The sequence below is a fragment of the Furipterus horrens genome, unplaced genomic scaffold (assembly GCF_987537825.1).
Source record: "Furipterus horrens unplaced genomic scaffold, mFurHor1.1.pri manual_scaffold_11, whole genome shotgun sequence".
In the NCBI taxonomy this organism is placed as follows: domain Eukaryota; kingdom Metazoa; phylum Chordata; class Mammalia; order Chiroptera; family Furipteridae; genus Furipterus; species Furipterus horrens.
This window is the reverse complement of record NW_028327181.1, coordinates 87,636,440-87,650,722: the sequence shown is the minus strand read 5'-3', so window position 1 is coordinate 87,650,722 and position 14,283 is coordinate 87,636,440. Positions and strand designations below refer to the sequence as shown.

At 39.5% G+C, this 14,283-nt stretch overlaps 1 long non-coding RNA gene across 1 annotated transcript; it reads right to left on the bottom strand.

The window, feature by feature from the left end:
• Positions 1–2,922: 2,922 nt before the first annotated feature.
• Positions 2,923–11,516, bottom strand: LOC149998748 (uncharacterized). The gene is made up of 4 exons (XR_016514366.1): positions 11,490–11,516; positions 5,377–5,492; positions 3,295–3,432; positions 2,923–3,043 (listed from the first exon to the last, which is right to left on the bottom strand). It is a non-coding gene; the product is annotated as an uncharacterized LOC149998748 (long non-coding RNA).
• Positions 11,517–14,283: the final 2,767 nt, after the last annotated feature.

Genomic DNA, 14,283 nt, shown 5'->3' with positions numbered 1-14,283 from the left:
ATCCTCAAAAAGCTTATCATCTAACTGGGGAGAGGAAATAATGAAACCACATAAATAAACACAAATGCGAGATTAAACTCCATAGAAATTAAATGCATTATAGGAGTTTATAGAAAATCCAAAAAAGCAAAGGCCATATGCTCACTAGAGAGGGAGAGGGTATTGTCTGGGCACTGGCCAATGACTTCTTCCCAGAGACCTTGGCAAGCCGCCCTCATGCTAGTCCCCAGCCCCTAGGCTCAGAAGTCAGACTCTTCACCAAGAGAGGGCTCACTTCTTCCGATCGGGGTAGTCTCACCTTGTCAATACTGCAGTGCTAATAAAAAATCAGAAGGCCGAGATTACGGCCTGACAGTGAGAATTACATCTGTTCCACAGACAACACCTGTGTCTACACGATCAGGGAAATACACTCAGAAGCACAGTCAGAAGGCTACTTGGTGAGAACAGACTTAGAACAATAGGAATCAGCTGAATCCCGTGTTTAAAGGAAAAGACTGCATTAGCTGGATCCATGCATCTCCCCAACAGGCACAGCCTGGCTAGTGGGACGGACTCTCCGCATCTGCTGCCTGAGGTGCCATCTCTACTCTTAGGCACTGCTAGGATGGGCAATGCCCATGTCAGACTCTCCCTCACCTGTTCTGAGCTTTTATTGCTCACCAACCCTCCTGCAAATTGACATGTTTTCTTTAGCAGTTACACATCCAGCCAGGTATTTCTCAAGTCTGGTAGACCAGGAGGCCATTTGGTCCGTACACATCTCTGCTCTGCTCCATGATGTGTTGACCTTGGGGAGCTGCCTTTTAAAAACTTACTTACCATATTTTTAAGTTCTCATGGCAGGGGAATGCCTCACTACTGCCCACGCCCTGAAAGGGTGATAAATCTCACAGAAGAAGGAGGACTAGCAGGGCTGAAATAGGAATTTGAGCTGGCTTTTGAGAGATTCACAGGACTTGCAGCAGAGGCAGAGCAAAATAAGGGAATTTTAGATGGGCAAAGGCATGAACAAAAGTAGAAATGGGCATGGTGTGGCTAGGTTATGGTGGGGGGCTGCCATGACCATTGAAAATGTAAACAAGGTATTAGGTTGGATTAGTAGGGTAGTCAAGATTGTCAGCTAATTATATCACTTTTAATATTAGCTCCTACCTGTTGGGAAAACAAGCCATTGTGTAATTGAAGAAAAGGCACACAGGCAAGCTCCAGGAAGAGGTGAGTATAAATACGACATGCTTTAGAGAGGCCTGATGCAGGATTTAGTTTGCTATGTTTTAACTGAACCTATTTACACCATGCTTTTTACACACTGGAGAAGAAAACCGCTAAGTAAATCTAATCAATTGACAAGATCACACTTTTATCTTTTAGCCATGTCCTTTTGACCAGGGTGACATAACTTTATGAGGGTGGAGAGTCTAAATCTCTCCTCAGTTCAGCCAACAAGAAATCAATGGTAGAAAGAGAGTAATTGGTAATACATCAAATCAACATCATCCATTTTGAGTTGAAGAAATTTTGCTGTCATGTCTACTCTGGCCTAGTATAAGTTCTCAAAATAGTACAGTGGCTTGTTATCTTGACTTCAGTTCCACAGAATCTCTGGGAGTGGGCTTCCTTTAAAAATCTCTGGAATATAATGTGTAATAAAATAATAAAGCATATCTCAGCATTCATGACTAAAGAAAAATATCAAGGAGGAGTAGGTGGGAAAGTGGCTTTGATTTTCAGTTTGTGGGTTCTGACTCTATGCTAAAGACAGAATGTATTCTGGGAAGCTGAACGAACCGTTCGTTGTCTTACCGTAATGAGACAGAAGATTGCAGTTAAACCTGTCGCCACTACGATAACAGGAGAGGCTAATAGGAGTATCCGTTTATAGCCATATCTTGGCACAATTCTGATGACCTTAAAAGAGAAAAACAAGCAATAATTTTAAAAAACAAACCAAAGAGATGGAAAAGATAAAAATTAACTATTCTTAAGCCTGTGCTAAAGAATAGCTAACTATTCTTAACTACTACTCTAAAATCCCACTCTTTCAGGTGAATGGCTTACGAGGAGAGACCCCAAAACCCCCAGAATTTATTTAAAAAATATTGTGTGTTTATCCTTACATGCTTAAACTTCAGTCCCCTTTACAGTACTCTCTATTTGATGCAATACACCTATTGAGACATTTTTTTCCACTGCTCAAAACGGTTTTTGAACTTGTCAATTTTGATGCCATTTAGTGCTTCTGCTGTTTTTTTGTTTCACTGATTCCACATTGGCAAAACAAATCCCCTTGAGGAATTTTTCATCCAGGGAAACACAAAAAGTCACTCAGGGCAAGACTGGGTGAATAGGGAGGGTGGGGTGTGGGGGTCATGCCGTTTGTGTCCAGAACGGCTGAACACTCAGCAAGGTGTGCGCAGGCGCACTTGTAAATCACCCATCAAGTATGTTGAAAGAGTCTTCCAAAAAAAATTCACTGATGCCTAACACACCCTCTCACAACAAAACCAGCTGGTACACTCTTACAGATGGGTTCCTAGAATACTCCCCTAGTGGAGGAAACCTGTACTACAAGGGGCCCGCCCTCCAGAAGACAATTCTGGGTTTTGGGGGGTTCCCTCTCATGTAGGTTCTTAAAGAGCATATCGTATCTAATGTGTTATGCAATCATAGTATTAGCATTTTCTTGTGCAATTTATTTATCTTGTGTGTTAGGTCCTCTTGGTGTCTACCCTAGGAACAGTGGCACCACTGTCTAAATGAGCAAAGTAGAAGATCACTGTCATGGGTCTTGGCCAAAGTCACATGGCTAAGACAAGAGACAGTGTGGGTGCCTCTGGTCTTCCTACCTCAGTGCTTTCATGGCACGTCCTCACTAACTCACTGTCCAGGCCTCGTGCCTCAGGAGCTGTCCTTACCTTACGTGGCTCCTCCTCTTCCTCTTCACCCTGGGCTCCTGTCTTTCCATTTGCCCATTTGTTCATGTCCTCTGGCTTGGAGACCTCTTCTTTTTCTGGTTCCCTGAGCAAATCTTTTACTAAATCTGTTCCAAAAAATAGTTTCCTCCATTTATTTTTGTAACTTGAATTGTAAAATTTAGGTTTAAGAAGGGTCCCTCTGTTGTTTTTCAAATGACTCAAGGGCATACCTCCATCTTGTACATTTGAAAAAGGGAGTTTAATGAATGGTAATAACATTGATTCTATACCTGCTTTTTAATCTCCGAGAAATAAGGCAGTCTGTACTGTAGTGCACTAATGACATCACTGTTATCATTAAAGTCTAGCTGCTTACCCAGAATGGCTAACAATTTCTTCTCCTTTTGGCCCAAGGAGACCTCCTCTGGCTGAATTGTCAGCTCACTGCCCGCATTCTTATTGCCTTGTAACCCTCTCATGAAGGAGCCTTTTGGATTTTTTAAATGTGGTTCATCTGTCAAAAAAGAAGAGACCATTTTTGATCATGAAGGACTCATGGGACAGCTTTTTGTCAGTCCAAAGCCCTACATGCCAGTCAAATAAGTTGGGAATCAGCAAATATCGGAATGTTGTTCAGAGAGGAGAAAAATAAACCCCAACTTAAACCCGATTGGCAACACAACAAAAGGAGAAAAGGTATGTTTTTAAAGGGTGTTATTGACTCAGAACATTCCACAGCATGAAATAGAGTAACCATATTTAGGATGATTCCCTTGATCCCCAAGGGCCAGTTGCCAGGTACTGAAGAAAAACCAAGGCTGGAAGACCCCACTCAGTTACACTCGCTGCAGATCTACTGCGATTCCTCACGTTCATGGTCCCCACCCTGTCCTGCTCAGATGCAGAGGGAGCACGAGGCTTCCCCACTCTGCCTCTTCGTGTGCTCGTGTTCTTGCCTCCATCAGAGGTGAGTGTGATTAAAACCCACGGCTAACAGGTCTTCATCTGGACATGCCCTTCTCCACTTACCCACCAAAGCATTACTTTGGTCATTGCTTCTACACATCCCTGCCCCCAGAACAAAAGGCTCTATACAGAAAAATAACTCTATGTCCACTCTTGCTCTGTGCTTAAATTTAGGCACGCATCTGGAATGTGGGTTAAGAGACTTGGCAGGTTGTGTGCCACTCTGGAATGTTCAATACATCTATGGAATAATACTTTGGGGTCCTAATATACAGAAGGAAAAGGCAACTGTTGTCAGATGCCTACTCTCCTTTCCTTTCATGTCTTTTCTTACATTTTCAGCTTTACTTGGGGAACCATCCAAAGCTTCTGACTGCATGAAGGTCAAGTGTATCATTGTACAACTGGGTTTCCACTCCAGAATAATGAAAGTATTGCTGTGGAAGCTGAGGGTCAGAGAAGGAGTTGAGGGTCCCAAAGTGGGGAGCTTGTGGAGCCCCAAAAGGAAAGCCAGAGATCTGAGTACTAGGTGACAGCACTTAACACTCTCTAACCTTGTTTTTACTCTCCTGTTAAAGGAGATTAAAATGCCTGCTCTGCCCACCTTTGGGGTAGAAGAGAGTAATATAATAGGCCAAAAATTTGTTTTTGAAAAATGAGCCACACTCTCTTAATATAAGTAGCACAGTGTTATTATTTATGATGTGCCCCAGATCACTGCCAGAGACCCACATTCACACTATCTGGGCATGAAAGCACATTTTGGAAGTTATCAGATGGTGTGAATAAGCCTAATTTGTAGAAAAATACTTAAAAGCACCCAAGTGTTTGGTGGATAGAAAACCGTGCGCTTCAGAGCAAGTTCAGAGTTGGACAGTCTAAGAATACAAGAGGCCTCCCACCCATTAGAAGGATTTGGTAGTCGCTTCTGATAATAAAACCAGAAATTCAGATCCCAAATAGAATTTTCATAAAATACAGTCACTCGTACTCTTTTTATAAAATTGCAAAACAAACAAAATAAAAACATAGCTCTACCTGTCCAACGAGGCAAAGGACAGATGAGGCCTAACGCATCCAGAGCCAGTTTACAGGCTGTGCCACTGACCAACAGGTTCTCATTTGGACGGAAAGCGCCAGCTGAGCACCGCACGCACTGTGTGCTCATTGCTGTGAATCCCCTGCCCCCTTCCTTTCTCTTTTTCCTGCGTCTCACTTTTAGCAAGGAAGCGATTCTCAGAAATATAGGGAGTTAAACTCTGGATGAATGAATAAAAATAACACGGTGACCTTATTTGTTTAAAAACTTACCATCACTGGGACAACTGTAATAGAACAACAATTTTAAAAAAGAAAGAAAAAAACAAAAACAGCAACAACAACGAACCTTCGAAAGGTATTTTCAAAGGAAAACAACTTATCATCATCAATCAAAAATTAAAACAAATAAAATGAAAATGAAAGAATTTACCACTGGGCAATTCAGACTCACCACAAGTTGTGTGTGTCAGACAGTCAGCGGGGCAGTGTAATTTCACTCTCTGGCTGACCCTCTCAATGTTCTCTCTGAATTTGCAGAGGCAGCAGGCCAAATTATGAGGGAGGATCCTATAAAGGGAAAGGCAGAAAATTAAATTATTGGCAGAAAAGCTATTTGAGCAGGTAGAAGAGGTGGGCAGAGGCTACCAGAGGGCTGTGCAAAGAAGCGTTGTGGGGGCTTCCCACCTGAACAGTTTGGGGGGCATCAGCTGGCCATCGGTTATTCTTTTGGTAATCCTCACTGGGGAATGTGCTTATTGATTTTAGAGAGAAGGGAAGGGAGGGAGAGAGAGAGAGAGAGAAACATCTATGTGAGAGAGAAACTAACCGGGACCCTCAGCGAAACCCTAGGCTGGCTGGAAATGGAACCCGCGACCCTTTGGTTTACAGGAAGACTCTCCAACTCACTGAGCCACACCAGCCAGGGCAGCCATTTGCTCTCTTGAATATTGTCAATAAATAGAGGGGAGGACAGAAGAGTAAGAATGGCAGCGGGTATGGTATGCCTAGACTAAAGGTGATAGGCACTAGAATCGGTGACACTGATCTGTAGTTATAATTCAGATGTATCTCCTTCTCCCAACCCAGAAGTCTCACTTTGGGTGGAGAGTACACTAGGAGGGGGAAATCTTCTAAGAAGGCTCTGGATAAGTCCCTAACTTATAAATCCCTAATTGTGAGTGGTAAATGTATTAGAAGTTACTCTGGGCATAAAGAAAAACATTACGTGGTTAAATAGTAGCAGATTGCATTGGGCAAATCTAGGCAATATGAACATTCAAAAGAATAATGATAATAAGGTATAACATAATTAATTTAAAGAAGAGCCCATGAGTTCACAATAATACTCAAAAAGAAAATAGGTAAACTATTATTTATAGAATAATTCCAGCTAATAAATGTAGTAGGAATAATAAAATTAGAAAAATAGTGTCACTTTGTAACCACCAATGTAGTAATCGATCAGACACAAATTATTACTGAGGCACAATTGGGTAAAAAGTTGAGAGGAGAATGTTCGCTGATCTTAAAGCAACATTCAACAGATTATTTATTAATTACCAAGGAAAAAATAACTTTACAATGGAGGGATCTGGAAAATACCATGTTCACCAAAAGATCAAATTTAGCATTATAAGCCACTTAAAATGATGAGGTAGAAAGGATATATCACTTATGTAGTATTCCTTCCAAAATATTTTACTTTGAATCTAATCATGAGCAAACAGACAAATCCAGACTATGGGACAATTCATAAGACAACAATCTTAGACACATCCAAAATGCCAGTGTCATAAGAGACAGAAAATAAAAAGGGTAGATAAATATTTTAGATTAAAGGAAATGAAGACAAGACATGCGATGCCTGATCTTTGATTAGATTCTGGATCAAAACAAAACAGACTTAAAAAATATTATTGAGGCAGGGGGGAGAATATAACTGGCTTTAGACCAAGATGGGATCAATTTGACCTCCTGCCTAAAACAATTAAAAAACCAGACAAAATATATGTAACAACAGTTCTCAAGAAATTGAAATTCAGGTAATGAAGGACAGTGACTCCCAAGAGACAGGAAACAAATTAAGTAAGCCCTCTGATGCATTGTTCTAGCTTACTGCTCTGAGCTTCCAGGTCATGATGTAAGGAAGAAAAAAACCCACAGAGACTGGTTAACTCCCTAAGGAATGGATATGAGAGTTGGGGAAACCAAGGTGACTGGAATGCACAAAGCAGAATACTAGGAAAGAAAAGAAGTACACAGACAAGCACTCTGGGGATATGCAGAGAGATCTCTTGAGTATTCAACAAGGTACTGGATGGTGCCTGTGTGTGAAGAGTTGCTTGAGCCCAGGAAAAGAACCACATGAAAGGATCAGAGAGAAGAATAACTGGATATCACCCACTGTTAGGAATAGTGCCTGCTCCAAGAAGCTGGAGATTAAAAACTACAGTGTCTAAATGAAAAAGACACTGGAGGGGGGATAAATGGTAATGGGGGAAAGATGCAATAAATGCCTACATAAATATAAAACCCGAAAAGAACAAGAAAAAGACACTGGGTAGGGTTACTGGCGTATTAGACACTGCAGAAGAAGAAAAGACCGGTGACTTTACAATGTAGCAATACAAACTATACAAAATGAAACGCCAAGAGAAACAACCAACAACAAAGATGAACAGAGCCACAGGGAGCTGGGCAACAACTTCAGGTGGCCTAATGTATGTGTGCTTAGAGTCCATGAAAGGGGGGAGACATAAAAGTCTGCATAAATAGCCCCAAATCGTTCCCATTGGTGAACACCGAACACTCACATGTCCAAGAAGGCCAGTGAACTCCATGCACAAGAATTATGCCCAAAACTATACTGAAGCACATCATAATCAAATTGCTCAAAACCAGCAATAAAGAGAAAATATTAAAATCAATCCAAGGGGGAAAATAAAACCACTATATAAGAGGAACAAAGATAAAAATTACAGTAGATTTTTTTGTTGGCAATAATGTAAGCCAAAACTCCCAGTGCAAAAAATATATATATATATATATTTGAGGTAGTGAAGTGGGGAAGGGGACCCAACAACTATCAAGCTAGACATGTCTACCCATGATCTTTCAAAAACAAAAGCAAGATACTCTCAGACATCCAAAAGCTGAAAGAATTCTCCACTAGTAGATCTGCACTGTAAGAAATGTTAAAGGAGGTCGTTTTCAGCAAAAGAAAACTGTTACCAGATGGAAATACAGATTATTACAAATTCTGAAGGACACTTGAATTGGTAATGACTTAGGTTAATATGTAAGATTTTTCTTATTATTTAAGTATCTTTACAGATAATTGATTATTTAAACACAAAATATAGTGTGGTGTTTATAATGTAAGTAAAAGTAAAGTGTATTGAAAGCAACAGCACAGAGGCCAGGAGGGACAAATGGAAGTACACTATTGCAAGGTTCTTATACCATTGATGAAACCATAAAATATCATTGGAAGAGAGATTGTGAGAAGGTAAAGATGCATACTATAAACCATAAAGCAATCACTGAAATAACAAAATCTGAGCTATAGCTTTTTAGCCCACAAAGAAAACAAAATACTCAAATGTATTCAATCCAAAAGCACAAATGAAAAGAAAACAACAACAGGCAAACAGATGGGACAAATAAAAAACAAATAGCAAGACAGTAGATTTCAATGTAATTGCATCAATCATTACATTAATTGGAAATGGTCTAACACAGTTATCACACTAGATAAAAAAAGGAAAAGCCATCTTTATGTGTCTACAAGAACCAACTTCAATAGAAAGATACACATAGGGTAAAAGGATAGAAAATATACTATGCTAACACTAACCAAAAGAAAGCTGGAGTGGAGATATTTCCATAAGACAAAGTCAATGTCAAAGCATATTACCAGGGATGAAGGAGACTATATTTCATCAAAATAAATATGTCAAATAATGAAGACATTACCTAGAAACTTATACACCTGATAACAGAGCTTAAACATAGATGAAGGAAAGTGAGAATGACCAGGAGAAACGAACAAATCCACACTTATAATTGGATACTTTAACATTTTTCTTTCAGTGATTGATAGAGCAAGTAGATAGAAAATCAACAAGGATATAGAAGACTAGAAGAACACTATCCACCTACATGATGTGTGTAAGACACTCCTCCCCAAATCAGCAGGATGTACACTTTTTTCAAGTGGATGCATAAGATTTGCCAAAATAGACCATATTCTGGCCTATTACCAGAATTTACTGGCTATAAAGTCAGTTTCAATAATTTAAAAAGGATTTTAGTAATTCAATATACGTTCTCTAACAACAGTGAAAGTAAATCAGAAATTAACAGATCTATAAAAAAAAAGTCCACAGTTTTGACAACTAAAAAACATGCTTCTGAATAACCCTATGGGTCAAAGAAAAAATTCATAAGGGAGATTAGAAACTATTTTGAACTGACTGAAACAGAAAACATGAGATGTCAACACGTGGGATGTTGCTAAAGCAATACTCAGCTTCTGCAGCTTCCATCTTAAGAAACCAGAGAAAGGACTTCAGTCAAGTTGCAGGTATAGGCAGACATGCTTCAGCAGCCCCTTGCACGAGCATAAGAAATATCACAACTATCCTCAAAACAAAAAACACCCAGAACGGTCAGAAAATCGAACTGCATGGAAGTCCGACAACCAATGATTTAAAGGAGCCATATTCGTCCAGACGGGTATGTGGGATGGAGCCGGGGCGGAAAGGACACTGTGTGGTGCTGGTGAGGAAGCACCAATGGCTGGCAGAACAGGCAGTCCTACATTCATGTGTGGTGCATAAAGATCGAGTGATCCCAATCCAAGGCCAGACCACACAGCCCAGGGCGCCAACACCAGAAAAATAAAGCATAATACCTTCTGGCTATAAAAACCAGTGTGGGTTGGGGTGGCGGAAGAAACCACTTGTCACTCAAGCGAGTCTGCTTAGAGGGCCCCCACAGTTCTAGAATGCACTCAAACCCACCCACTCTGGGAACCACCACCAGTGCAACAGCTAGAGGGGTGCCAGTGGGTGAAGTGACTGGAAGCAGGGTGAGTGCCGAGCAAGCCTCCAGAAGCCAGGCAGTGGCATTGTCCTCTCTCTGACCCCTCCTCCACAAACAGAGCCACAGAGTGGTGAAACGGGTTGCCCCGCCCTGGCAAATACCCAAAGCTCCACCCCATACAACTTAACAGATGTGCTAAGACAGGGAGTCAAAGCAGCTCTACCTCGTACACAGAAACAAACACAGGGAGGCTGCCTGGTTGAGGAAACAAAGGAATATGGCCCAAATGAAAGAACAGAACAAAACTCCAGGAAAAGAACTAAACAAAATGGAGATAGCCAACCTATCTGATGCAGATTTCAAAAACACTGCTGATAAGGATGCTCAGAGAACTCACTGAGTACTGCAAAAGCATAAGGGAAGAAAGGAAGGCTACACTAAGTGGAATAAAGAAAAATCCACAGGGAATCAACAGTGAAGGGAAGGAAGCCAGGGTGCAAATCAATGATTTGGAACATAAGGAAGAAATCAACAGTCATCCAGAAGAGAATGAAGAAATATGGAAGTTAAAAAAATGAGGAGAGAATAAGAAAACTCTGGGACACCTCCAAAAGTACCAACATCCGAATCATAGGGATGCCAGAAGCAGAAGAGGAAGAGCAAGGAAGTCTATTTGAAAAAATAATGAAAGTAAACTTCCCTAATCTGGCAAAGGAAATAGACATACAAGTCCGGGAAGCACAGAGAGTCCCAAATAAGTCGGACCCAAAGAGGACCACACCAAGATACGCCATCATTAAAATGCTAAATGGTAAAGGTAGAGAGAGAATCTTAAAAGCTGCAAGAAAAAAGCAGAGAGTTACCTACAGAGGAGTTCCTTTAAGCCTATCAGCTGATTTCTCAGAAGATACTTTGCAGGCAAGAAGGGACTGGCAAGAAGTATTCAAAGTGATGAGAAACAAGGACCGAAACCAAGATTACTCTATCCAGCAAAGCTATCATTTAGAACGGAAGGGCCAAAAAAAAGTAGAAATAACGCAAACATCCATTAACTGATGACCGCTTAAACAGACTGGTATCTTCACACAACTGGAAAATTACACGGCAATAAAAAGCAATGAACTACTCATAGATGCAATAACATGAATGAATTCCAAAAGGATTATGCTAACTGAAAGAAGCCAACACAAAAGGCTACACTTTACATGATTTCATTTATAAGAGACTCTGGAAAAGGCAAGACTATCGTGACAAAAATCAAATTGGTACTTGCCAGGGACTAATGGTGGGAGGAGGAACTGAGTGCAAAAAATCATGAGGAGCCTTTTAGGTATGATGAAAGTATTCTGTATCTCAAATAGCATGGTGGCACATAAATACACATTTCTCAAAACTCACTGAACTGTATACTTTAAAATAGTGAATTTTATTAAATAAGAATCTGACTTAAGAAAATAATAAGGCAAACCTCCTAAAAGAACAACTAAGTGAAAATAAATATAAGAAAAATCAACTTACAGTTTTTCCAAATTAGTGTTTAGCGCGAGGATGCGCTCAACTGTGGTGAGTGACACATCTGTTTTCCCCAGGTCTCTGAAGGAGAAAGTCCAAACATGCATCAAATGAACCCAAAGACAAAATTCTGTACTTGAAAGGGCACTTAATATCTGCTTACTTCAGTTTTGGCTTCTCTGTCAAGCCAGCTCGAAAGTTTACTTGCTGTGGATAATAATTTCAGAGAGCTCTTCTTGAAGAAATTTAAATTTATTTGCATCATCAAATTAATGATGTCGGTGAACAGTACAATCTACTTTTTTTTAGCCATTATTCTACTTCTAATTCTCAGTAGCATCCACCACTTCATTACTCTTTAAAAAATACATAATGTACAAGTTATTCCTTTTTCCTTTCTGAGATCAATGGTGTTTCTACATGCTTCTCAAGTTACATATCAGTGTGTGTTCTTTAACACCGCTGCCTTTCTCTGCTGGCTGCCTTGTCCACCTGCTTTCTCTCTTAATCATTTTTCTGTGCCAATAACTTTGTTTTTTTCAATAGAGAAAGATATTTTATTTATTTTTTACTTTTAAAAATATTTTTAAATTTATTTTTAGAGAGAGGGGAAGAAAGGGAGAGAAACATCAATGTGTGGCTGCCTCTCATGCTTCCCCAACAGGGGACCTGGCCCTCAACCCAGGCACGTGCCCTGACTGGGAATAGAGCTGGCTGCACTTTGGTTCACAGGCCAGCGCTCAATCCACTGAGCCACACCAGCCAGGGCTACTGTGCCAATAACTTTTATGCAATAAACCAGTTATAATTTAAATTATGACTTTTTAGTCAAAATGCAAAATGCTAACTCTTTGACGAAAGTAGAAAGGAGCAGAAATCATCTCACGAACCAAGAGATTGTCGCAATACTTACAGATATTTTAATGCTGGCAAATTAAAAAGATAGGGATCATCAAGACTTCTCAAAGGGTTATGGCTGAGGATTCTGAAAAAAATGCAATAGAATAAAAATTATCTGCATTTTCAATAATTGCCCCAAAAGTTTATATTCATTTTATTGGTACAAAACTAGAAGGTTAAAAAAATATTATTTTCTGTCTTTACTAATAGATCACCCAGAGAATCTGTAAAACACTCTTTGTTGGGGAGCTACCCAGGTCTCTAAATGATAAAGTGGTGAAGAGAACGTGGAAGAAGAAGAACAAGAAGAAGGATAAGGAGAAGGAGAAGGAGAAGGAGAAGGAGAAGAAGAAGAAGAAGAGGAAGAAGAGGAAGAAGAGGAAGAAGAAGAAGAAGAAGAAGAAGAAGAAGAAGAAGAAGAAGAAGAAGAAGAAAGAAGAAGAAGAAGAAGAAGAAGAAGAAGAAGAAGAAGAAGAAGAAGAAGAAGAAGAAGAAGAAGAAGAAATAAGTGGATAGCAAAGAAAAAAGTATGCCAAAGAACTTTCAGATGGAAAACCCTAGAGGTGACTATGCTGACAGGAAACTCTTGCTCTACAGAAAACACTTATTGTGGCATCCTCCATAATTCAAGTTGCTTTTCTTCATCTACAGAAAGTTTTTTAAATTCCAGTTTAAACCACCCAGTTAAAAATAAAAATAGGACCAACTCCTTGGTTTTAGAGCCAAAGAAGGGATAAATCTTAAGAGGAACTGGTGAAAACCACACTCTCATCACATACTCCCATGTGTATTCTTATATCACAAGCTTCCTTACATTTCATGTAATCACCTGTTTACTTGTCAATTTCTTGGACTGTTAGTGCCTAAAATTTTCTAGGTATTTAATAAATGCTTGTTTAATAAATAAATAACATTTTAACTACATCTCAATAAAATGAACAAATGTGTTTTTTGACAAAATTTTGTATTTCAAATGCTGAAATAAATTTTATTCTTGACTCTTTAAAACAAGCAAAACAGACAAAAATAAGAAAGAAAAGAAAGTCTGTTTTTAGGTTAACTCTTCTCAAGAATCGTTAGTGTAACCCTCACAATAATCTTACTGATAAATATTATTATTACCCCATTTTACAAATGAGAAAACTGAGGCACAGAGAGGTTGTATTGCTTGTCCTAGGTCATCAAGCTAGTAAGAAGCAGAGGTGGCATTGAACCCAGTTCTGACTCCAAAGCCTGTTTAACTTCTATGAAGAAAAGGGGTTTAAAATAACTTGTAATTTAACCTTACTTGTGAGACCACTAAATAAAGAAATAGATTTTCAAATTTCATGTACCCATCTGGGAGACCCTCAATGATAAATTACATTTTCTGTTTTTATTTCTGTTTCCTAATCATCCCCCACGATTAAATATTTAACTAACGTATAGTCAAGTTTAAAACCATGTTGTAGGCAAATTAGTAAAAATTATGAAGTAAGGACACCTGAAAATTCGTTTCTACAAAAGCAACAAAAAATACAACTGGAAAAAAAAGACTCAATTGTTTTTAAACTGAAAATTTAACCAGCACGCTTGCAGGAATCCAGGGAACACTTATTCAAGAAAAGTGATTGGTTTCTGTAAGATCAATGATCTGTGTTGCTTTAATTCTTCTTAGAGCTTTGTTCTCCACCCCATGGGTAACATTGAAAAACAGCCCACATGCCCAGTACCACAGGGAACAGAATGGAATACAATCTCATTCCCAAAGAACTGTCTGGTAGTTCCCTGAAGACTCACTTAAAAGGTTTGTCTTTGACGTGACTGAAAGCTGGGTAGCAGCAAAAGCCTCTCTCCTCAGGGGCAATTTTGTGAAAACAATTGCAGGTAAATGTTTTAAGAGGGCAGCCGCTGAGGCAAC